This window comes from Ursus maritimus, unplaced genomic scaffold, assembly GCF_017311325.1.
Source record: "Ursus maritimus isolate PB19 unplaced genomic scaffold, ASM1731132v1 scaffold_7, whole genome shotgun sequence".
Classification (NCBI taxonomy): Eukaryota; Metazoa; Chordata; class Mammalia; order Carnivora; family Ursidae; genus Ursus; species Ursus maritimus.
The window spans coordinates 26475027-26500888 of record NW_024426885.1 but is presented as its reverse complement, the minus strand read 5'-3'; the positions used below and the strand labels follow the sequence as shown (position 1 = coordinate 26500888).

The 25862-nt window shown below is 40.2% G+C and overlaps 1 protein-coding gene across 3 annotated transcripts in view; it reads right to left on the bottom strand.

The window, feature by feature from the left end:
• ARMH3 (armadillo like helical domain containing 3) overlaps positions 1–25862 on the bottom strand; it is a 176268-nt gene that overhangs the window by 32836 nt on the left and 117570 nt on the right. The gene's annotated exons all lie outside the window — the stretch shown is intronic.

Genomic DNA, 25862 nt, shown 5'->3' with positions numbered 1-25862 from the left:
ATCTAGTTCTTAAAAAATCTCTGAAGTCTGAAATAAAGTCCCCTGAAACCAATGCTTTTATATGTGTATGTGTATACGTAGGTCCTTGTCATTTCTTGTCTAGCGTAGCAGAAAAAGCACAGGTTTCAGATCAGAGTTTATCGTAAGTCCGTAGTGATACAAAATTGATTAAATAAATGGAGAGAAGAGAAAAATCTTTCTTTCTTTCTTTTTTTTTTTTAAGATTTTATTTATTTATTTGACAGAGAGAGACAGCCAGCGAGAGAGGGAACACAAGCAGGGGGAGTGGGAGAGGAAGAAGCAGGCTCCCAGCGGAGGAGCCCGACGGGGGCTCGATCCCACATCGCCGGGACCATGCCCTGAGCCGAAGGCAGACGCTCAACAACTGAGCCACCCAGGTGCCCCGAGAAAAATCTTTTTAACAGAATAATTCCAAATAACATGTGTAGACGCTCTCCCCTTTAGGAGTGGAGCTTGGTTCCCATTCCCATTGAAGGTAGGCTAGACTTAGTGCCTTATTTCCAAAGAATAGAGTAGTAAAAGGGAAAAACAGAAACGTCACAGTAAAGAAGCTTCGCAAATACGACCTTATTAGCCAAATGATGAACATAAACATTGCCAGTGATTCATGTGGCTGTCATGTAACCCCTGGTATGACCTTATGAGAAGGGCACTTTACCTCTGTTATATATTTCCCTAAACCCACCACCTCAGTCTCATCATGAGAAAAACATGTGACAAAACCAGGTTCGGGGCATTCTATAGAATACCTGGCCAGTACTCCTTTAGACTGTCAAGGTCATGAAAAACTGTACTTAAGAAATTGTCACAGACCAGAGGATATTGGGGAGACATGACAACTAAATGCAATGTGATACCCTGAACTGGAACCTGGAACAGAAAGAGAAAATTAAGAAACTGGTAAAATCCAAATAAAACATGGAGCTTAGTTAATAGTAATATATCATTGCCAGTTTCTTAGTGATGAATAAACGTACCCTGGTAATGTAAGATTGGGGAAACCTGGTTGAGGGGCATACAAGAACTGTGTATTATCTTTGTACTTTTTTTGTAATTCTAAAATTATTCCAAAATTAAAAGTTTATTAAAACGTGTCTGTGTTTACATGCACACATGTGAATGTATGGTAGTGCAATAGAAATCAATCAATGTTTTCTTTTAATATGACATTGATAGTATAAAATTCTTGAACCATTTAATATGGATAACAAAAAGTATAAGCCAAACTTAAAAAAAAAATCATGGTTTGACCATTTGTTATTTTGGATTTTTAGGAAGCTTCATGTCTCAGAGGGAAAAAGTAGGAATAACACCTACCTTAGCACTTAGTACAGTACCCAGGAATAGTACATTGTAGGCATAAATGTTTGTCAAAAGAGTGACTAAATCTTAGAGGATTCTTGCAACATTTATATAATAAAGCAATGTCAAACATCAAGCACAGTGCCTGGCACACAGCTGGTACTCAATAAATATTCAATGAATGAATACATCAAACGGGACAGTAATGGGTCAGGAACAGAGGAGAATTCTGGTAACTTGTTTTTTCAGAGACTACCAAGAAGGGTGGAGATGTTATCTGCAAGTTAAGGTTGTAATTTGCTCTAAATCCAAAGTTGGAAAGAATCCAGACCAAGCAGGGGTCAAATATTTTTCTCATTCAGAAGGTGAGGTTTGAGGGTATTGGCAGGGATGACAACAGTCCAGGAGCGAAAGGAAAACCAGGAGCCTACACCCAGTAAGAAGACAGGGGAGGAGGTTTAGAGAGGAACTGAGAATCCCCTCAAACCCAGGAGCATTACCAAGTTAAAGTTAACTCAGTGGAGAGTATGAGTCATAGGGTCTAGCATCTAAGATCCACACGATCAAGAAAAGGAAATACAGTAACTAAATCTATCTAATGACTAGACCTCAGTTATTTTAGGAAAAAGAATCTGAACTCTGTAAATACATTCATTTCATGGTTTTATAATAGTTTTTTCTTTTGGATTTTCCTTAAATTTCTTAGTAAAATTTTTTTGAAAAAATGTTTTAAAAAAATTCTGACTAAACTAAACTGGGGTTGTTTGTTTTCATTTGCCTAGATTTGGAGAACAGAGAATCCCAAAGTATCTTTGTGTCTGTCAGGGTAGGTGAGTAGCAGCCATTCGGCACCCAGGGGGCAACGTGGTGAAGCTGGTGAGGTCTGGACAATGAAATAATCCCTGGGAATGAACCTGATTGGGGATGCTGTAATTCTGTTCCCTTTCTACCCAAGGAATTCTTGCACTAGCAAAGAAAGCAAGGAAGCAAGAAAAGGAAAAGAGAAAGGAGAAACGGAAAGAAGGAAGAAAGAAGACAGGAGAGGGAAGGGGAAGAGGAAGGAAGAGAAGAGAAAGGGAATGAAGGAGAGAAAGGAAAAGCCTGGAAAGTATTTTCCTCAAAAAGTATACTTATTTCCTTCCCTTCTCAAAGTTGTACCTGTCAAGTGTCAGTTGGGTCTGTAGATGGTCTATGTTGGCAGGGCATATATGCTGATATTGTTTGAGCATATTCATCCTGAGGGTATGACAGATATGCCACTCTGGGAATCTGGAATATGGATAAAATCATCCTTCAACCTCCCCTGTGACACTCCCATTCCAGAGCCTCAGGTCTCAGCAGGCGACTAAAAGCCAGTTGGAACAGTCTAAATCCAGTTAGCAGTCTCTAAACCAGTACCCACAAAGGGCATAGAGTATATGCCTCTGCTTTATTTTTCCTGCAGCTTCTTCGGGACAGTTAAAAATCTGAGTACTAATCTGATCTACTGGTGATGCCAGATGCAGGGCTCTAAGCCTAAGAGGTAAGAAAAATTGTCTGACACGGACTGTTCTCCTTCCAGGCTCTTTAGCAAGGGATTTCAGAGAGGGCTTGGAAGCTTGCTATTAAAGTTCTCAGGACTTCATACTGCTGAAGTGGAAATTTGTTCTGAGATAGCAAAGAGATGACAAAACACTGAAACCAGGCTAAGTCCGCCCACACTGAGTGACACATGCCTTTGCAGTGACTGAAATACTTCGCTGCTCCTTCCCCAGGAAGTTTGCAGCCTACTAGGGCTCACCTGGGTTGTGATTCCACACTGCCCCAACCTGGCCAGGTCCTAGAACAGATTTATGCCTGACTAGTTCTCAGGAGGAAAAAAATGACGTACTAGATTTATAAGTGAGGAGCCTCTCTCTTTTCTTTAGGCTTCCCTTCCCACTGATATCTCCAAAAGGATTTACTACCATCTTGTGTGAAGATTATTTGGGGGAGGGGGGAGTCTCCTCATAGATTCTAACAGTAGCTCTCTCTCCTTTTACTGATCAAAACCTAATAGGTAGCAACTGTCTAATGCTTAAGTCTAAAATTTGAATGTTCCAGCAAGGAAGAAATGGCAATTTCTCTCTCTCTTCCTTCTCTCCCTCCACCATGTGAGGACACAAGGCAGAACGCAGCTGTCAACAAGCCAGCAAGAAAGTCCTCACCACAAACTGACCCTGCTGAATCTTGATCTGGGACTTCTGGCCTCCAGAACTGTGAGAAAACAAACATCTGTTTTTTAAGCCATTTAGTCTACGATATTTTGTTATGGCAATTGAGAAGACTAACACATAGATATTCTATTCACAGGACCCTGGCCATTTGGGCAAAGCAGACTGCAAACCAGAGTCCATCTTTAAGCAAAGTAGTAGAGTGGATAAAGTCTGCTTCTCATTCTGCAGGTGACTTCCTCCCTTTAAAACCTTTATTTGTTGGTTATTATTTTCTTCCCTTCTAGAAGAGGATCCTGAGGTTCCTAAGCCTCAAAGTTCCAGGCAAAAATGCCACAAATGTAGCTACATGGGTCACCAGTTTCCCAGACAGAGTAAGCCAGGCCCTTTAGCCTTTAATAAATGAGAAACAGAGACTTAAATAGATAAAGATCTTGCAGGGGTTTCTGAGCGGCCTGTGCCATAGAGAAGACACACATACACTGAAGAGAGACAATGTCTGAAAAAATAGTAGGATGGGCAGCAACATACTGGCTAAGAAAGAGATACCGTTTTTCCTTCCATTTGCATCTTGAGGTTGATTCTCATCTAATCACAGCCTTTCAGGTACTTAAACAAAACCTAGTTTATGCCAGCCAAGAGCTTTTATGCTGAAAAGTATTTTAGAAAAGGGGATTTAAAAGGAAGAAGAGGAGTAAGAAGAAGAAGAAGGTCTGAGTGGGCAAAGAATGAGAAAACATAGCCATTATGAAAAAATTAAGATATGACAAAAATGACCAAAAAAGATGTCCCTTTGACAAAGGTAGCAAGATAAATGGGAAAAGAATAGTCTATTCAAGAAATAGTGCTGGGAGGGGCGCCTGGGTGGCGCAGTCGTTAGGAGTCTGCCTTCTGCTCAGGGCGTGATCCCGGTGTTCTGGGATCGAGCCCCACGTAGGGCTCCTCCGCTGGGAGCCTGCTTCTTCCTCTCCCACTCCCCCTGCTTGTGTTCCCTCTCTCGCTGGCTGTCTCTGTCAAATAAATAAATAAATAAAATCTTCTAAAAAAAAAAAAAGAAAGAAATAGTGCTGGGAAAGCTGGATATCTACATGCAAAAGATTGAAGTTGATCCCCTACCCCATACCATTCTGTTAATTTTTGTTAACAGAATGGATCACAGATCTAAATGTACGATCTAAAACCTGTAAAAATCTTAGAACAACACATAAATCTTTGTGACCTTGGGTTAGCAATGATACCAATCTTAGGATACCAAAAGTGGAAGTGACAAAAAGTAGGAAGATTTAAAGAAATAAGGCCCAAGGAAAGGGAAAGGAGTCTGGAAGTAGAACTTTGTGGGGAAAGGGAATATAATTTCTAACCAAACCTCCAGCTTTTTTTTCCCTCCAGCTTTATTCAAACTGAACTAGATACTGTATGAGAGTAGGGACCAAATTTATTTTGCTCATATATACTCCCAAGACTTTAGCAAAACACCTGGCATACGGAGAGATTTTAATTTTTCAAACTGAATGAATAACCAAAGTCTAAGAAGGTTTTCTTTCAGTCTCACCACAAGTAAGGAGGTCCATGATCACCAGCTTATTCTCTATAAGTATGAAAATAACAATAAAAATGTTTTATCCCCATCCCAAGAGAAAAGGTGGCTCAGACATGAACAGCTATCCTTCAAAGAAGGAACTAAAGTTGTCACTGAAGACAGTAAAGCTTTCTCTTCCTCTTAAGTCTTACCAGGAGGCCAGAGAAAAGCTTTCTGGCATTTCTGATTAAAGTAATCTAACATTTTCTAAGAGTAAGCCTAAGTTTTTGTTTGTCTGGGATTGGGGGGGGGTAGGGAAGGAATGGGGGAGTGTGTTCTGGGTCTCCTAATGCCAGTGAATTAGGAAGTCCCAAAAGGGAAAGGCAAAAGAAACAGACAATGTCACAGTAAAGAGAAACTGCTAAAGCCAGCCATGGAGAGAGAGCTCTGTACCCAAAGCACCTTTAAGGGCAAGAATCTGGGCCACTCTCTAATGCAACTGACAACTTCTGAATGCCAAAGACAGGGGTCACTTATACAAACTGAAGCAAAATGAAGTGGACAGATGGAACAGCAAGGCTGAGCCACAAACTGGCTAGGGATTTCTTGGTCCATTTTTAACTTATTCTCTCTGACTCATGACTCTGCAGAGCAGCTTTCTTTTCCCCAGTACTGGGTAGATGATGGCTGAGACATAGTTAATGCCCAACTTACCCAAGAAATATAGGAGAATGTTACCTTAACAATGTAGACAATGTAGATTAATAGAAAATGTAGATTCTTCCTCATCTCCAGAGGGAACCTAAAGCAAATTCTCCAAAGATGCAAATTCTCACAGTCCCAGCTATCTACCACAGACAAAAGCATCTAAGGGTCTTTTATGAAACAATAAATAAATAATAGTTTCACCCAGAAGCTCAGAACATGGTGATTGTTTCCTTACTGAGCTATTTGAAGGAAGCAGTCTATCTCTAAAAGCTGCTATGTAAATCCTTCAGGCAGAAAGGAGCAAAACAGGCAAAGGCTGTTTATAGGAAAAGTTTCTGTAGCTCTTATTTCCAAGGAAGTAAGAAACATAACTGGTGTACTCAAGATGGTACACACTGGGAATATTCTTAAAAGTTTCACTCTAAAATTAAAGAGTCTGATTATGGGTACATATCTGAAGCCTGATAAAAATAAATCTGGATCTCAAGCCCCAACCTCATAAGAACTATAGTCCTATATTTTCAAATACTTGCTAAACATGTACACCTGGACATTATGCTTTTACTTATATGGTTTTCTTCACATATAATGCTATTTTCTTTACTCCTATAAAGCGTAAGTCTTACTTTTCCCTTAAAGGCCCAGTTAAAATATCTCAGCTTCCCTGAACAACATGGTATATATAATATAAAAAGCAAGGCTTTAGGGGCAGTAGACCCAAGTTAAAATCCTGGTTCTTTCACTTCTAGATTGTATGACCTTGCACAAGAGACCATGCTCTCTAGAATCAGTTTCTTCATCTTACTAGATTTCCTTTGCAAAGCTTTCCTCCGTGTTTTCCTATATATACCATCTAACTTGACCAAAAAGGAATTTTTTTTTTTAATATAAGCAGCTTCCCCTTTCCTAGACCTAAAAAAGCAGTCCAGATATAATATACTACAGAGTTTATTCTCAGATCTGGGATTAAAGACAAGAAAATCATATTTATAATTGTTTCTACCTAGGAAATCTTCAAACATACAGGTAAAAGGCTGGCTTCTGAGAAGGGGTAAAGGTAGGACTGACTGGTATGTGGCAGCAGATAAAATGGTTCATCTGAGGTTGAGTTATTTAAAAGTTTATTTATTTTAAAGTAATCTCTACACCCAAGGTGGGGTTCAAACTCATGACCCCAAGATCAAGCATCACACACACTTCCAACTGTGCCAGGCAGGCACCCCGAGTTATTTAATTTTAAACTATCCTTTCTTTTCACCTTCAGAATTGCCTCACATACTCCCATTTCATGCAGTAATAAGCTTCCTTCTTCATGGAGTCAATGAATCTTTAGCCCATCCAATTCAACAACAACAACAACAAAACAATTTCCCTTGATGCCTGTTAACAGCAGTGCATTACAAGCCTCAGAGACTCTGCTGATTAACATTAAGCAAAATAAAACCTCAAATAAGAATACCTTCTAACCTTTTCACTTTGAAACTATCTAGTCAAAACTTCAGCAACTGACCTCTTAGGGTTGTTCCCCAATCCCCTACATGCTAGGCTTTAACCCTTTCATGCCAATTATCCCCTTTTTTATACTGCTTTTCCTGTGGCCACTCTTTTTGGGACCAGAGACACAAACGTGGGTTCATTTCAACCTTACTAGAGAAGGCATTCTGGCAACCATCAGGAAGTTTGAGCTACTGGCCATTGCATCTAGTTGCTTGATTTACCCAAAGATCCAACTATGTAAATTGGCCTACTTTATTACTAAAGAGAACTTGATTTATCTGTGTACACAAATTTATTAGTTGAACGGAGTGGAACAGAAAAGAAAGGTGCATTATTGACTACACCGTAGTAATATTCATAGTTCAACCTAAGGAATGATATGAGTTCTGCATTTCTCTTGATTTCTAGGTGAGAAACACAGGTGCCATACCAGATAATTCATTCACCTACTGGACTACGTTTTCATCCAGCCTCGGCACTGAACAAACGAAGGTTCACAATTCATTAACTGGGGAAACAAGAAAGAGTTAATGTGTATGAAATGTACACGCACATGGCCTGAGGGGCAGTTGCCTCATTTTCTGAAGCTGTGTGCGTGACTACACATTTTGGCAGTTTGGGTTTTCTACCTTGATGCATGACTTTGCCCAATGTAGGTTTCCACCTCATCACCTCCTGGAAATTAAGCAATTGGTTATAGCTACTTTGCTTGAAAAATGAGCTAATTTCTAGTTACTGTGGCCCCAAACCACAGATTTAGGCCAAGTAAGATGCCAAGGGCTTTACACTTTGGCTAAATTATCTCCTCTAGCTCTGGTGTAAGAGAGGAATGGAATTCCTTCCTGCTTTAGATACCGGCCTCACATTTTTCCACTGTTTCTATAATCACAATGAATGTAAATGGAGAAGAACGAACCACAGGAGTTGAAAGAACCACATAAGTAAAATGGACCACCTACATTTCCATAAAAGACATCACTTAATCCATTACCCTTAGGACTGTCTACTGTTCATTAAACCTTTCTCTTGATAAATGAACAGAGGCTCCAAAACTTTCCCAGGGACAAAACACCTACAAGATTAGCCAATCTCTGCTTAGATCCCATTGCTTTGTGCTTCAGATTCCCTTATACCATCTCTAGCTCTGCTGGCAGAATTCCTGGGGATACAGAATGCAAACCCTTGATAGCCTTTACAATTACTTTAGCCCTGGATTTCCTATCTCCAGAGGTAAGGCCCCTCTACACTCTCAGAAACATCTAGTAAATGTAAAAGAACAAAACAGGTCATGTGAACGCGTCTGTAAGATTTTCTGTCTCACTTCAGGACATAAGAAAATCCTAATACATACCTGGGAGGGCTTCTGAGGCAGTGGGGATCAGCTCAAAACCCCAAGAAGTGACATAATTCTAATTAATGGTGAACTAATTTTAATTAACGGTGAAAGTTCCAATCCCTTGAATGCAACTCAAGAACTTTTAAAAACCTGGCATGAGCCAAAATCCTGAAATATTTTAATTACACATCATCCCCATTAGCCCAATTAATCGATTTATTATGAGATATTTAACTTTTTTTTAAGATTTTATTTTTAAGTAATCTCTCACCCAATGTGGGGCTTGAACTCACGACTCAAGATCAAGAGTCGCATGCTCCACTGAACTCAGCCAGCCAGGCATCCCAGTAAGAAATTTAACTTTTAAGCACAGGGAAGGAGGGAGCAGGAGGACAAAAAAATCAGCAATTGACTAACTTAGGCTTCTTTTCCTATCACGTCAAAAACAGAGGGAAATTGTTTTTAGTGGATCACATGCCATTAGGCTGAAGGGAGAGGGAAATATTCTGGGGATCCCATACTAGTTAGAGAAAAAGAGGTACATGGATCCCTAACTAAGTTAGGAGACCTGTGTGTATACCTCAGTAGTGGGGAAGGAGGAATGGGGAATCTCATGTGGACAAAAGAGAAAGAAGGCTGTCAAGATTTCTGAGTGGTCCAGTGTGGGCCATATGGACACCAGACTAGTAAGGAGTGGTCCTGATGTTCACGCACAGGAGAGAGGGCATGGTGGCCATATGGATCACATACCGGTTTTCAAGTACTCCAAGTAAAGAATGAAATTAAAAGACATGGAAAGAGGTTTATGTTCCATCCCAGGGGGACCTTTTAGAACTCCTCAGGAAAGGCAATCAGCGAGTCTGCCAAAGTAATTAAGCAAGTGAACATTTACCATAAAGCCCACATCAGTTAAGTGAACAGAGATGAATCTTATTACTGTGCACTGTCAGCTCTGAGCCTGCAGGTGCTAACCACTGAGACATGGTGTTACTCAGCCCTGTCTGTTCGCCTGCCCGCTGTGACGGAGAGCTTAGCCCTTCTTGTCAACTCTGAAAAAGCAGGCTGCTTTCACCGGCTTTGGCAGTGACTTATGTTGCCTTCAGAGAGGCCCTAGCACAAGTGGTTTCCTATAAGAAGCCTGGGTGTAAACAGTGGGGGCAGGTGGTGGGACTGGCTTGAGAAAGGAGCCCTGAGAGTAAGAGAGGACAGGTGTGGGAGAAAGCAGGGGAGCTGGGTAGTAGTCCAGTTAGTAAGGTAAGGAGAATGAGATAGTTTAGTAAGTTGAGAAGTAAGGAAAGAATAAACAAGCTGCTCAAAGTATTAAACCATTCTGCTTAAGTGAAGTTGATAGTATCTCCCTCACTGAAAAGGGAAAATGTTAAAAAATATCACTACAAAATATGTTCTCCACAGGAAAAGGAATGCTACTGAGGAATATTGCTTTTGCAATATTAATGGCAGCCTTAATATCAGCTTTATTCATGAGTTAATGCCAAAGGTGAAGAGCCAGATTTTCTCAACAACCTAATCAGTATCTATTATTGAACAAAATTCACTGTTTGCTAGAGGAAATTAGTATTTATCAATTATCCTAAGATTTACAAATGGCACCTGGTGCACCTTTTGGCCCTATTTCTTTCTGCAAAGTATGAGAATCAAAGGGAAAGCCCCCAACAGACTAAAGGGCAGCCTCCCGTGTCAGAGACCCAGACAGCTTCTATCGGACAGAAACCTCACAGGAGGAAGGCTCTAAGAGTACCTATGAGGACAAACTCAAAAATCATGTAACATTTTCAAAACCACCAAAGGCCATATGTCTATCACTCAGACGAGTGGATAAGAGTGGACAGCTAAGTAGGTAAGGCCCTCATGTTCAGAAGCCAATAAAAGAGAAGGTCGGAAAGACACTTCTGGGAGACAGGACCAGCCAACTGAAGAAATGAGATGGGATGGGCCGGGGCTGAAACTGATGGTCACAAAGCACACACTCGAGCAGGCACTCCTAGGTCCCCTTCTCTCTAGGCCCAGAACAAGAGCACAAAGAGCTATGGCAGAAAATGATTTGCAACCTTACTTTCTACCACAGCTCTTTGTTTGCAAAAGGGCCTGCAGCTTCCCACATTCAAAGGCAGTGGGAAGTAGGAGAGGCAAGGGAGACTAGACGACTACTATACAGACCCAAGCAGCGCTGCCCAGGAGAGGACTTAATGGGAGGATAAATTTGGGGCCTGATTCTCTGACAGCACCTCCAGTAATAGCTAGTAAAGCAGTAAGAGCCAGGGTGAGCGCCAGCCCCAAACATTCATCATCATAGTGCAATGAGTTGTTGGTCTTTGGGGGAGAGTCTATGAAATTCCGGAGTAAGAAAATGAAGCCCGCATGGAGAGGGTGAAGCGGTTGGCTCTGGCAGATTGTCTCTACGGGAGGCTGGGTATAATTGTTTTATGCTCACAAAGACATTATTAGCTGTTTTCTCTCCAATATACCAGAAATAGTGGTAAGATTTTCCCCTCCTGAAAACGTGACACTACCAAAAGGAGAAATTTAGTTTGAAAGCAATTACAGAACTTTGTTTATCCTATATGCACCATTTTAGAAAAAGCAGCTCTCTCTTTTCTCCTTCTCCCTTACTCATCAAATTGATAGCTTTCCCACAGAATGAAGGAACACTCTGTCCCTAGGAAAAAGGTCTATGGTATCTGAAGCTAAGGGTTAGCTGGCATAGCCTGTGACTCAGTAGTTCAGTCTGTATGACAAACATTTGAATATCTACTATGTGCAGGTACTATGCTAGGCAATGGGGGAGGTGAATGAAATTTGATCCCGGATAGCAAGGAATTTATAGATTAGTGAAAAGACAAATACCAGAGACAGATAATTTCATTATGATGTGCTAAGATCTAGACAGACAGAGTAGACAAAAGGTCTCATAGGAGCACTGAGGAGGGATATTCTGCTCAGCCTGGGGTCTTAGGAAAGGCAGCCTGAAGGAGATGGTGTGTGAATGGAGTCTTGAAATGTTAATTTAATCAGGCAAGGAAAGGTGAGATGGCCCTGGTACGTATGCTTACAGGGATAGAGACTAATACCCAATTTTTACTAAATCAGACTACAGAAACTTTACTAGGTAACTTAAATTAAGTTCATGCATTAAAAAAAAAAAAAGCCAATTTTTTCCCAGTAAACCAAAGAAAAAAGTTTCCCTTTCCAGGGTCTTGTTTTAAATCTTTTTCCAGCAGGATACCTTTGTGAAAGCCATGAGACCTTTGCCTGCTGGGGTCCTTTTTGCTCAGTGCCAACTCCAAGATGCTCGTGGAGATGGACAATGGCAAGTTCTGTAGCTCCTCTCCGCTAAACTAAGTGTAAGCACAAAGCAGCTAAGTTGAAGGCAGGCTTTTCAGTCTCACATGGGAGTGAATGGATCTCAGCTGTGTGTGCCCACCCTCTCCAGTGTGTCAGTCTCCAGCTGGTGATGCAGCTGCTTCACTGAGAGCCACACTGAAGCCTCTATTCTCTGATCTCCACCAAACCATACTGAAGAGACGAAATGGCTCTGCTTTGCAGCTGCCTGTTAATTATAACCATTTCCTTAGTTCTCTTTTGGCTTATAAGACAATAATATACATTTGGGAAGGTCCTCCGTAAGAAACACACGAGAGAACTTTTAACCTCATGAACAGCCTGAAAAGGCACCTTACTGCCAAGAGCAGTGAGGTATCCAAATGCCTAGAACAGGGGCATGTGAAACAGCATGAGAACACGCAGATTTCTTCAGCGGGGCCTCTAGCTTACATAAAGAACAGGAGCCCATCACTCAGCCAGTGAGAGGATTTTTTAAGGCATCCTGAAAATCATCTTTAAAATTCAGTGAATTTGCAACATAAAAATAGCATTAATTGCCTTGACTTGTTACTTAAAAAAAGGGAAGAAAAACAATGCATAATGCTATCAATAATTCATTTCAAAGTGGCTTTAGTTGTCTCAAAGCCCCATTTCATATAATTAAAACCTTCTGGCTGTCCTTTTGTTACCCTGGAGGAAACAAGAAGTCAGTAAATTCTACTGTGTTGGGATAAACAATTCAGCTCATCATTGGGAAAGGGGTCTGTCTCTCTGGTAACAATTCCAAACATACTTCCCGGCTATACCAGTTTAGTTCAGGAGCTGCCAAGACTGTCTTTCCTGTTGTCTATTAAGATCTGAAACAGACTTTTATAACGGAGCTCCAAAGACACAACTGGAGAGCACAATCAGAGGGAGAGCCCTATAAAAGCACTTCCCAGGCATCTCAATATCCACTTCCCTAGTATAGGACCCTCAGGTCAGCTGATAATTCTGGGAAACAATAAGGCCCTGGAAGATGAAACCACTCATTCCAGCCATCTATTTATTCGATCAACATTTATTGTACCATATTGCACTTTGCCAGGGACAGAGATTACAGAAGTAAAGGAAAGCCTGGTTTCTGCCTTAGGAGCTCACCATCTACTGATGGACATACGTTATTAACAGCCATCACAAAAAAAAGAGGAATCTTACCATTTGCAACAACATGGATGGAAATAGAGGGTATTATGCTGAGCAAAATAAGTCAATCAGAGAAAGACAATTATATGACTTTACTCATATTTGGAATTTAATAAACAAGACAGAGGATCATAGGGAATGGAAGGGAAAATAAAATAAGATGAAATCAGAGAGGGAGACAAACCATAAGAGACTTTTTTTTTTTTTTTAAGATTTTATTTATTTATTTCCAGAAAGAGAGAAAGCAAGAGTACAAGCAGGGGGAGCAGCAGGTAGAGGGAGAAGCAGGCTCTCCGCTGAATAAGAAGCCCGATGTGGGACTCAATCCCAGCACACTGGGATCATGACCCGAGCCCAAGGCAGACGCTTAACCGACTGAGCCACCCAGATATCCCAAGAGACTCTTAACTATGGGAAACAAACTGAGGGTTGCTGGAGGGGAGTGGGTGGGAGGATAGGATAACTGGGTGATGGGCATTGATGTGCAAGGGTCACTTGATGTAATGAGCACTGGGTGTTACATACAACTGATGAATCACTAAATTCTACCTCTGAAACTAATAATATATATGTTAATTAACTGAATTTAAACAAACAATAAAATAAAATTTAAGAAAAAATAAATAAAAGCCATACTGCGGTATGATAAGTGCTCTAGGAGAAATGTACAAAGTCTTGTGGCAATGCTGGTGTGAATCATTCCACCTCAAAGAATCCAGGAAGCTTTCAAGGAAGATACCTGGGGTAGATTTTGAAGCATGAGCAGGATCTTGTTAGGTAAAAAGAGGAATGGGAAAACATCCTAGGTAAAAGCATGTGCGAGGGCACAGAGGTATGAAATTTGAGACTCTGCGGCTAAGTCTAATTTGGCCACATCTTAGGATAGATGGGACAGTGATAGGAAATAAGGTTATAAAGGTAGGCTAGGGTCAAGGTGTCATATGAAGAAGTTTGGACATTATCCTATCAATGATGGGGAATCACACAAGACTTAAAATGTGGTGATTTGGGGGCACCTGGGTGGCTCAGCAGGTTAAGTGTCTGCCTTCAGCTCCGGTCATGATCCTGGGGTGCTGGTACTGAGCCCTGTGTTAGGCTCCCTGCTCAGCGGGGCGTCTGCTTCTGCTTCTCCCTCTGCCTGCCCCATGTCACCCCCCCCAAATAAATAAAAATCTTTTTTAAAAAACAGTACTTAACAAGTGTTCCTATTTATATATCCTTGTGATCATTTAGGAAAGTTCCTCAAGGAAATATATCTAGGAATGAAATTACTGTGTCATAAGGTTTGGGTAACTTGGACTTTACTAGATATTGCCAAACTGCCCTCAAAGTGATGGTACCAACATACTCCCAAGAACAGTGTAAAAACCTGTACTTCTGAAATTCAACTCTAGTGACCGAATATGCTGAAAAGTGGCCACTACAGGGGAAGACTAGAAGCAGAATAGTTAGGAGGCTCTTATGAGACATTATGAGGCCTTGAACTAAAATGGTGGTTGTATAAACGGAGAAGAATTTACTTGAAAATTTTAGGAGGTAAAGATGAAAGAACCTACTGACTGATCGGGTGAAGGAGAGAGAAGACTCTAAAGCAAACTTAAGATTTTTACTGCAGGCAACTGAGCAGATGACGATATCACAAACAGATGACAAACGCAGGAGATGGTTCTTAAATTGCGGGGGTAAGGCAATGAGGCGTATTCTTTGGAACGTCAAGTTTGAGGTACTTGTGAAACCTCTAGGTAGGGTATGGAGTTCAAGAGGCAAGACCGTGCTGGTAGTAAAAACTATGAAGCTTGTTTATCCTGGGAGATACAAAGAATCAGATGTGTAGGCTCAAAACAGTTAAGAAAAAAATAAAGAAAACAGCACTTTCTACTAGTTAACAATGGTTTCTCTATTGCAGGAGGGAAAAAAGTCAGTTATGTGCCCTAAGAAACAAGGTGAGTACCCTCCCCTTAAATTAATTCTGTATCTAACTTGCTACCTGTCTAGACTAAAACCTTCAGCCTCAGGTGGAAGAAGCAGGGATGAAAGAAGACAGCTTCATAACACTAGACCTCAAAGAGCTACCAAGCTGTGCTTTAAATGTTATTACCAAAGGGGAGTCAACCTGACATCCTGTTTGACAAAGGAAAAAAACCCTTAGCTCCTTTGAGTGTATCCTACTCAGATACACTTGAGAATTTCTATAATTTGCTATGTTTTGAACTCCTTGCTCTTCCAGATCTATGGAAGAGTGCTTTTTAAACAAGAAGGAAGTATTTATTGAGAAGTTATGACGAATACTTCTCCATTCTCTCCCTAATTTCAACAAACTGTGAACAGACGCCCAGAAAATGGGATAATAGTTGTGAATCAGCAGTTTCATCCATAGGATACAGGAACACTTGGCAATCTACTACACCACTAGTGTCAGGCCTGTTTTTTAGCAATAAATGATCTTGGAAAATGCAGGGTTAAAAACCTGGAGTTATATTCTAATAAAACAATGTGGTGGTCTTGTTTTTCAAAGATTTATTTATTTATTTGAGAGAGAGAGAAAGAGTACATGCACGGGAGGAGGGGCAGAGGGAGAGGGAGAAGGAGAAAGAATCTCTTTTTTTATAAAGATTTTATTTATTTATTTGTGTGTGAGAGAGAGAGCACACACACACAGGCAGGGGAGTGGCAGGCAGAGGGAAAAGCAGGCTCCCCACTGAGCAGGGAGCCCGATGTGGGACTCCATCCCAGGCCCCTGGGATCATGACCTGAGCTGAAAGCAGACGCTTAACTGATTGAGCCACCCAGGGGTCCAGGCAGAAAGAATCTCAAGCAGACTCCCCACGGAGCCTGACGCAGGACTCTATCCCACAACCCCAAGATCACGACCTCAACCAAAATCAAGAGTTGGACATCCCACAGACTGAGCCACCCAGACACCCCCCTGTTGGTCTATTTTTAGAAAGAAAGTAGAGATACAGAGCACCTACAGAAACTAAGTTAAAATGCCCCATTTCAAACCGTAAGGTGAGTAAGGAGTCAACTGTCCCTACCCCCTGCCCTACAGTGTGAGGATGGGTGTTAGTCAACCCATCATGTCTAGAGCTATTCTAGGAGATACATATGTGACTATTTAGCACTTGAAACGTGGTTAGTGCAACTGAGGAACTGAATTTTTATTTTAATTAATGTAAATTAAAAAAAAACTAAAGTAGTGTAAAACATTATTCCATTAAATACAGCTTTGTTTAGGAAGGACTACATTTCCTTTAATCACTGCATTGTATACAATATTATTACTGTTATTACAGTGCGTGTCAGGCTGTGTGCTGTTTTTAGTACTACAAATAAAACACATTACCAATCTAGTTGATGTTAATGGATTGATTCAGTTCAAATGACTTAGTTTGTGTGGATTTAACAGTGTAATGTATTTGTTTAACATTTTATGCAGATAGCAGGGTTTCTTAACCTTAGCACTACTGATATTTGGGGAGGGATAATTTGTTGTGGGTGGTTGTCCTGAGCACCGTAGTGTTTAGCAACATCCCTAGTCTCTACCTACTAGATGCTAGGAGCACTCCCCCCACCTCCCCAAGCTGTGAATACTGAAACATGACAAATACCCCCTGGAAGACAAAATCATATCAGTTGAGAACCACTGAGTTACGATGATACCATAAAATCAGAATTGGTAATTAGAGTAAAATATTTATGTTTTTAATTGTAATTAAATTATGTTTTTAGTTTTTAAAAGTAAATAGGAACAGGTTTTTTTTAAAAAAAGATTTTATTTATTATTTATTTGAGAAAGCAACAGAGAGATCATGAGCTGCGTGAGGGGCAGAGGGAGAAGCAGACTCCCCGCTGAGCAGGGAGCCCAAAGCAGCTCAGCTGGATCCCAGGACCCTGGGATCATGACCTGAGCTGAAGGCAGACTTAACCGACTGAGCCACCCAGGCGCCCCAGGAAGTTTTTTAAGTTTAAAATGAAGACATACTATTGACCCAGAATTGAGTGCAGATGCAGATGATAGTACTATGTTGAAACAGTTAAAAAAAACAAAAAACAAAAGAGACTGGAAGAAGGTGTATGCCAGTTTCATGATGAATGGCAACTGCAATTTGCTTCAGCAAGGCAAATGAAAAAAGTTTGTTCTGTAATACACTTTTCAATATAATAAAGGAAACACTATTAAGAAATGTCAGCAAATATATGTAAAGTGAGTAAGAAATTTCTTTCTTTTTTTTAAAGATTTATTTATTTGAGAGGAAGAGAAAGTGCGAGGGTGCACGTGCGTGAGCATGTGAATGGGGAGAGAGCCAGAGGGAGAGAATCTTCAACTGGACCCCCAGCTGAGTGTGAAGGCCGTCTTGGGGCTGGATCTCATGACCCATGAGATCAGGACCTGAGCTGAAACCAAGAGTCCGTGGCTTAACCAACTGAGCCATCCAGGCATCCCAGAAATTTCTTAACATTAAAACATTAAAAATGAATCAATAGGGGCACCTGGCTGGCTCAGTGCGTAGAGCATGTGACTTGATCTCATGGCTGTAGGTTTGAGCCCCATCTTGGGTGGAAAGAATATTTAAAAATAAAATCTTAGGGGTGCCTGGATGGCTCAGTTGGTTAAGTGTTCAACTTTTGATGTCAGCCCAGGTCTTGATCTTAGGGTCATGAGTTCAAGCCCTGCATTGGCCTCCATGCTGGGTGTGGAGCCTACTTAAAAAAACAAAATATAATCTTAAAAAATAAATAAATAAAATAAAAATGAGTCAGCAAAATAAAATAAAAATGAGTCAGCAAAAATGACAGAATTAAATGTCCAACCGAAAACTTTAATAACTTGTGTTTTAGATTTTTTTTTCTTTTTTTGTCAGAGAGCAAACAGGGGGTGCTGCAGCCAGAGGGAGAAGCAGGCTCTCCACAAAGTCAGGAGCCCAATGCGGGACTCAACCCCAGGATCCTGGGATCATGACCTGAGCCAAAGGCAGACGGTTAACCAACTGAGCCACCTAGGCGTCCCAAAAAATTTTAATAATTTTTAATATGATCTGAGCTTGTATCTTTGGTCACTATACTGTTTTTTAGATGGAGATATGGTAAAAGAAATTACTTCAGCTACAGACATGCTATCAGATAATTATGAGGAAAAGACTAAAAAACTACTTTATAAAAAGTGAAAGATCCTCAATTAAACCACCAAACAATTTGTCTGCAGAATATAAGACATTTCTAATGATATCAAGGGTCAACTGATTCAAAATATTCTAAATTACAAGGACCAAAAAAAAAAATTACAAGTACTTTTCTTTAGATTTGGATGATACTGCTCAATTAATACATCAATACTTTGCGTACACTTCTCAAAAAACTTCCAAATACACAAAGAAATTTAGTCAGTTTGAAGCCTAAAAACCTGAACTCATGGCACAGATTTTTTTTTTTTTTTTTTTTTTGAGAGAGAGAAAGAGAGAGAGAGGAGGGGAGTGGGGAGGACGTGAGAAAATATTAAGCAGGCTCCACACCCAGGGCAGAGCCCAACACTGGGGCTGACCTCCCAGCCCTGAGATCATGACCTGAGCCAAAATCAAGATTTGGATGCTGAGCCACACAGGCACCCTGGCATAAATATTTTTTAATATTCTACATGTGTCAATGAAGAATTTGATTAAATTTTTTAGAAGTCTCTAAGTAATCTCTACACCCAATATGAGGCTCAAACCTACACCCCAAGATCAAGAGTTGCATGTTCCACTGACTGAACCAGCCCAGGCACCCCAAATTTGACTAGGTTAAAAAAAATTCCATCACATGCATGGTAGGTCAAAAGTCCAGCACTTACTGTCATTTTATTTTATTTTTTAAAAGATTTTATTTATTTATTTGAGAGAGAGAGCGAGCACAAATGCCGGAAGGGTCAGAGAGACAAGCAGACTCCCCACTGAGCAGAGAACCCAATGAGGGGCTCGATCCCAGGACCCTGAGATGACTACCTAAGCCAAAGTCAGATGCTTAACCAACTGAGTCACCCAGGCGCCCCTGTCATTCTAAAACAAAACTGAAATTTCCCCTCTGCTCATTCTACTGCATGGTACAAATTAAAATTATTTGTGCACAGTTTTCTGAAGCAAATTCTATAAATGTCATGGATACCGCTGCTAAAATCATTTAGTATATACCTGCAAAAGCTATGAACATTGCCATTTTATGAAGCAGCTGAGAGAATTTAATGACAATGAATGTAATCATCATGAATTTTTTGCTGATGCTCATTGGTTCAGGTGAAGGTTTACAAAAAAAGATTTATTATACTGTTATTTCAACTCAAGATCTTTTTGAAACAAAGGAATGCTTGCCAAGTATTCAATAATTAAAAACTTTTTTTTAAATTAATGAGTTAAATTTGAAGCTCCAAGAAAAGGAAAAGCTTATTTTGTGACCTACCTGGCCAGGTACTTATGTTAAAATAGAAACTTCTCATAAGGGGCACCTGTGTGGCTCAGTCGGTTAAGCATCTGACTTTGGCTCAGGTCATGATCTCAGGGTCCTGGGATCAGCCCTGCATCAGGCTCCCTGCTCAGGGAGGAGTCTGCTTCTCCCTCTCTCTCTGCCCTTCCCCCCTGCTTGTGCCCTGTCTCTCTCAAATAAATAAAACCTTTTTTTTTTAAAGATTTTATTTATTCATTCAACAGAGAGACAGCCATCGAGAGAGGGAACACAAGCAGGGGGAGTGGGAGAGGAAGAAGCAGGTTCCCAACGGAGGAGCCTGATGTGGGGCTCGATCCCAGAACGCCGGGATCACGCCCTGAGCCGAAGGCAGACGCCCAACGACTGAGCCACCCAGGTGCCCCTCAAATAAATAAAATCTTGAAGAAAAAAAAAAAAAAGAAACTTTTCATAAGATCAATAATTAACACGTTTTTAAAAAGATTTTATTTATTTGAGAGTGTGCGTGTGCACAGCAGGGGGAGGTGCAGAGGGAGAGGGAGAAGCAGACTCACTTCTGAGCAGAGAGCCAGACACAGGGCTTGATTCCAGGACCCTGGGATCATGACCTGAGCCAAAGTCAGACGCTTAACTGACTGAGCCACCCAGGTGCCCCAACACATTTTTCTAATGTGAATCAATATGGAGAAGACTAACTGTAATTGACAGCACTAACTAGCAGCAAAAACTACAAGAAAATTTTCGAAAATGCTTTGTTGATATTGATAAACTTAGAACTGCCATAACTATTTATGCCATACCTCTTTGAATTTGGTGTTAAGAAATGTCCTTAATCTGGACAAATGTAGCTTTGAAGTCAAATAAATTCTAAAAAAAAGATGACTCAGTTTTATCAATGTGGATGCAAATATTAAAGGGAAACGATTTTTAGGTATGCAGTTCAGTTATTGGAAAACTTTTAGGTATAGTGGGAGCACAGCTATCCTGGTCACATTCTACCTCAGGTATAATTTGGGTATATGACTCTACTTTTGCAACTGTAAATTCTATGAAATCTAAATATAGATTAAATATTTCCAGTGAAAATACATCATCTGAATTGAAATGTGCTGTAAGTGTAAAATACCCACCTGACTTCAAAAACGTAATATATATAAAACATACTAAGAATATAAACTATCTCAGTAACAATTTTTATATTAAGTATTTGTTGTAAAGATAATTTGGGGGTACGATGGGTAAATAACATATTAAAATTAATTTCACCTGTTGGAAAATAAAGTTACATGCGGCTTATAATATAGTTATATCGGACCATGCTGTTTAGACCTTGCTGCAGATGTTTCCTGCTACTGCTCCATTTGCTGTTTCTGTGGTCTATACTTCAACATAAAAAATCATTAGAGTGATGGGGCCCTGGTAAGTTAAAAACACTAAAGGTTGAAATTCTCTTCAAAATGTCTAGTCTTTAGTGAATAAATAAATGCTGTATTTGATGGATTGCTGCTGACACTAGCAGGAAGAATTACAACTGAATTTCATCTCTGGAATTTACTACCAAAGGGAAAACAACCTCACTAAACTCACTCATTCTAGCAGCTTTTTGTAAGTCCATCAGGTTTTCTACTTGGATGATCATGTTGTCTGAGAGTAAGGACACTTTATGTCTCCCTTTCCAATCTAGATACCTTATGTTTATTTATTTATTTTTTTTTCCTAACTGCACTGTCTAGAATTTCCAGCACAATGTTGAATAGAGGTGGTGAGAGCAGACATCCCCACTTTGTTCCTAATCTTAGGGAAAAAGCATTCAGTCTCTCATCATTTAGTATGACAGCTGTAAGTTTTTCATAGATGTCCTTTATCAGTTTAAGGAAGTTCTCTTCTATTCCTAGTATGTTGAGAATTTTTATCAGGGTTAGATGTCAGATTTTGCATTTCTCAAATGACTATAAACAAACAAAAACCCCCAAACAAAACATACTTCTGTATGTACATATTACCTCTGGAAGGATACTCAAGAGGTGGGCAAGGGGATTTCCTTGCTCTAGGAGAAGGCCCTTGCTTGAAAGTTCAAACAGAAGGAAGAACATCCATCTTGACTAAACAAAGTCAAAGGCCCCTACACTTCAGTGGGTAAATGTTCTCAATACTCCTGTTTGGTTTAGTGCTTAATGTGAACTCTTCCTTCCTGGAGTGACTTTCATGACTGCACAGGAGGGAGGGAACACTTCAGAAACTGTCTGGAAGCAAATAATGATATAGTAAGCAGTAGTCTGTCATCTCTTGGAGCTTTTCAAAGGAGCTACAGTGGGAGCACAGCTACCCTGGTCACATTCTATTTCAGGTACAACCTGATTGTACCTGGGCCTTCAGATGTCCTTCCAAAGTCTTAATTGCAATGGCATTTTACCCTATGAAGTCTTGCCATGGGGTACTATCTACATAATGCAGGTCAGGAGCTAAGGGCACAGAGTTGGTAGAGAGGAAATACATAATAAATAATTACTGACTAATTAAGAGTTAGCCAAGATAGACCTGCATTTCCCACCTGGATGAACTGCTATGTGTCTACTATTGTACAGTCAGTAAATTACCCCGAAATCCTTTTTGGACAGAAGGGACATAAAAATGCAGTAATAGGACACCATACTGTTAACGTAAGACTTTATCTCACAGTGTTTCATTATCACCTATTTATCCAGTCAAAAATTTTATATGTCGTCTTATAATTTCCTTCCCTACCAGTTTTCCTTTTACACCAGGTTAATTACAGTGTTCTAATTGCTATTTGCTACACGCTGCAAGTACTGGTGAACACGCTAAGTCAGAATAAGAAAACAATAAACTACTTGATATAGATGGTTTCTGATTAAATTAGTTTAACCCTAAGCAAAATGATTAGAGTTCTGCTCCAATAGCAGACTTCATCTAGTGTATCTACATTATTTATCACACTAGGAGGAGGAAAAGGGACAGATTTTTTAAAAGAGAGATACAAATCAATATAAAGTCTTAACAGATGGGGTCTTTTAACAGAAGGGGCACAGCAGCCCCTTCAGGTCCAGCTGAAAATCATTCAGCTGAAAACAATGAAAGACCCAGAGACATTTGCTTGGCAAGTCACTCAGGGAATCAGCATTTTGCTAAATGTAATCTGCTCGATCTGGGCCAGAATGATGGCCACACATCTGGCTCAGGGGTACTCAGCAGTTAGCACAATAAGCTGCAGCCACAGAGCTGTACTGAGTATTACTGCAGAAAGTAGTGCAATACTACTACCACCGTATACCTTCTTCTACCACTGTGTAATTTCCCCCACTGGTCTATTTTTAGGGATACTGAATAGATACTGAATAGTTTGGCATTCAGGGAGGTGCTCCAAGTTGGACATGAGAAGCAAGCACTATACACACAGTTCAGATCATCGGAGACATGGGGGAAAGGGAGGATAAAGGCACAACAGCTAGCAGCAATGATTAAGCACTTGTGGTTCACCTATCCCTAGGTCCCTGACATTGCACAAACCTGCTTTATAAAACCCAGAGCATGGGCACCTGGGTGGCTCAGTTACTAAGTGTCTACCTTCAGCTTGGTCATGATCCCACGGTCGTGGGATCAAGCCCTACATTCGGCTCCCTGCTCAGTGGCAAGCCTGTTTCTCCCTCTCCCACTCCCCCTGCTTGTGTTCCCTCTCTGTCAAATAAATAAATAAAATCTTAAAAAACAAAAAACAAAATAAAACCAGAGCATGACAAAGCTTTTTGTTCCAGTCCAAAAGCAGAGAAGTGTGGGAGTTGTCTCTGAGGTTAGCTCTGGGACAGAAACATCTCTGGGCACTATTTGGGTCTTATAACAATTCAACAGTGGGAGGGCCCAGACAGAACAAGTAAATAAAAACTAAAACTAAATCCACACAACCTCAAGTAACTGGATTCAACCCGTAAATTGGGGAAATGATCCTCTTATCTATGTCTGATGGTTACCAACAGGGTCTAAGAGCTCTTTACCTGTGATTTCGTTTCAAAACAACCCTCTTATCAAGATACATGTTTATATAATGCTAACACCTAAGGAAAACCACCACAACCCACCCTCCCTCTGCTTCCACTCAAAAATAAATAAAAATCCTTGGAATTTGGAAGCACCATGAAGAAAATCCAAGCCCTCCAATTCTCGCTCCTGTTACTCAAATTATTTTCAAAAAGTTGCCACATATAAAGTACAGTAGTGATGGTCAAAAGTTGAATTTCCTAGTCTTCCTTGTGAAGACATTTTTTTTCCTTATTTTTAAACTAAGGTATAATTTGCATTTGGTAAAATTTACCCTTTTTATTGTATAATCTACAAGTTTTGAAAAATGCATACAGTCATGTAATCAACACTGCAATCAAGATACAGAACAGTTCCATTACCCGAAAAGTTCCTCTATGCCCCTCCTCCCAACCCCTGCTGATCTGGTCTGAATTCTGTCCCTACAATTTTGCCATTTCCAGAGTCATATATATGGAATCATACACTATGTAGCCCTTTTTTTTTTTAAGATTTTATTTTTAAGTAATCTCTACACCCAACGTGGGGCTCAAATTCACAACACTGAGATCAAGAGTCCCATGCTCCACCAACTGACCCAGCTAGGCACCCCGCTATGTAGCCTTGAGTCAAGTTTCTTTCATACTGCACAGTACAGCTGAACCCATACATGTTGTTGCATGCATCAGTAGTCCTTTCCTTTTTATTGCTAAGTAGTACTTCACTATACGGGTGGACAACTCTTTGTTTACTCAGTCCTTGGTGGACAGTCATTTGGGTCGCTTCCAGTTTTCAGAGAATGTATGGATAAAGCCATTGTAAACATTTGTTCAATCTAAGTTTTCATTTCACTTGGGTAAGTATCTAGGAGTGGACTGCTGGAAGATCCACTTTTGAAAATATCTGCCTGGTTCTAGGCACACTTTTTCTGTAAAGCAGATAATGCATTTTCCCAACAAAATAGCTCTGATGCTATTTCTCTGATGCTTCTCTTCTTAGTCCATCTGTATCATTTCTCTGCCCTCCTAGGTGCAGGAAACATCTCCAAATCAGTATCACTTACAAATTTCATTAAGTTTTTTTTTGTTGTTGTTGTTGAACTTTCAGCCCTGAATCATTAATAAAAATTTTAAATATACCTGATTTCCTCACTGTCACCCTGCAGCATCCTAAGAAACAAACTGTTTTCCCCCACACACTACCATTTAGCTTTACACTTGTTCTACATCTTGCACCAGTAGCTTCTATGTTCTTAATCACTTTTCAATTGAGCCAAGAATCTTCAGTATCTCACCTTTAATCATTACAGGAAAACCAAACAGAGCTTTTCCTGACTCATTTGCAGTTAGTGTACTTTCTGCAAGTCAAAGATACATACCAGGATCAACAGAGGGCACACAGAAACCTTACGGTATTACCCTCTAATACCAGCCTAAAAGCTACACAGGGCTTTGTTCTTCCTAAGATAGTATTCCATCCCAAAAACAATCTTTCAAATATATGCTGTATTAATTAAACTAGAGAAGAGAAAAAAAAATGTCAGCATAATTAACATACAAAGCAACAGTATGGCCTAATTAATCACCATGAAGAGCAATCGAATAAAATACTATGCATTTTTATGGAGCAATTTAATCTGGCAAGTAATTAATCACAGAAACACTAAGCAAAACAAATGGATCTCCCTTTAAGGAAGTCACATTTATCATCTGTAATGTATCCCAAACTCTAATTTGTTATCCTGACTCAAAATTATCCAAGAGACAATGAATTGTCAGCTTTAGTAGAACACTGATTTCTGGTGAAAAAGAACACTGAGCTTTTCAAATCAAATTACAGTCCCTGATCACCCAAAGAGCTAAGGGTTATGGGGCTGAAGTACATGTCAATAGGCATGGAGGTCTTAACTGTAAGAGTTCTAAGTCTAGATCAGTTTAGTGAAATCCATAAATAATTGCTAAATGATTCATGAAAGAAAACACTCAGCATTAGGAGTGACAATTATGGGTCACAGATATTACCAAAACCCAAAGACAGGATCCTCAATAACTGACAACAGGGGAAAACAGAACTGTTCATCTCAGAACAAGCAAAGGGGAGGAAGTACACGTCAACGCAGTGAAACTGAATTCAAAGAAATCTTGACTCCTTCCTTCTCTCCCTCCCTCCTTCTTTTCTTCCTTCTCTCCCTTCTTTTCTTCCTCCCTCACTCCCTCCCTCGTCTTCCTTCCTTAAACAATAACCATTTTCCTTAGGCCCCAACAGCTTCACCAGTTTGAAGAATACCAACAGACTG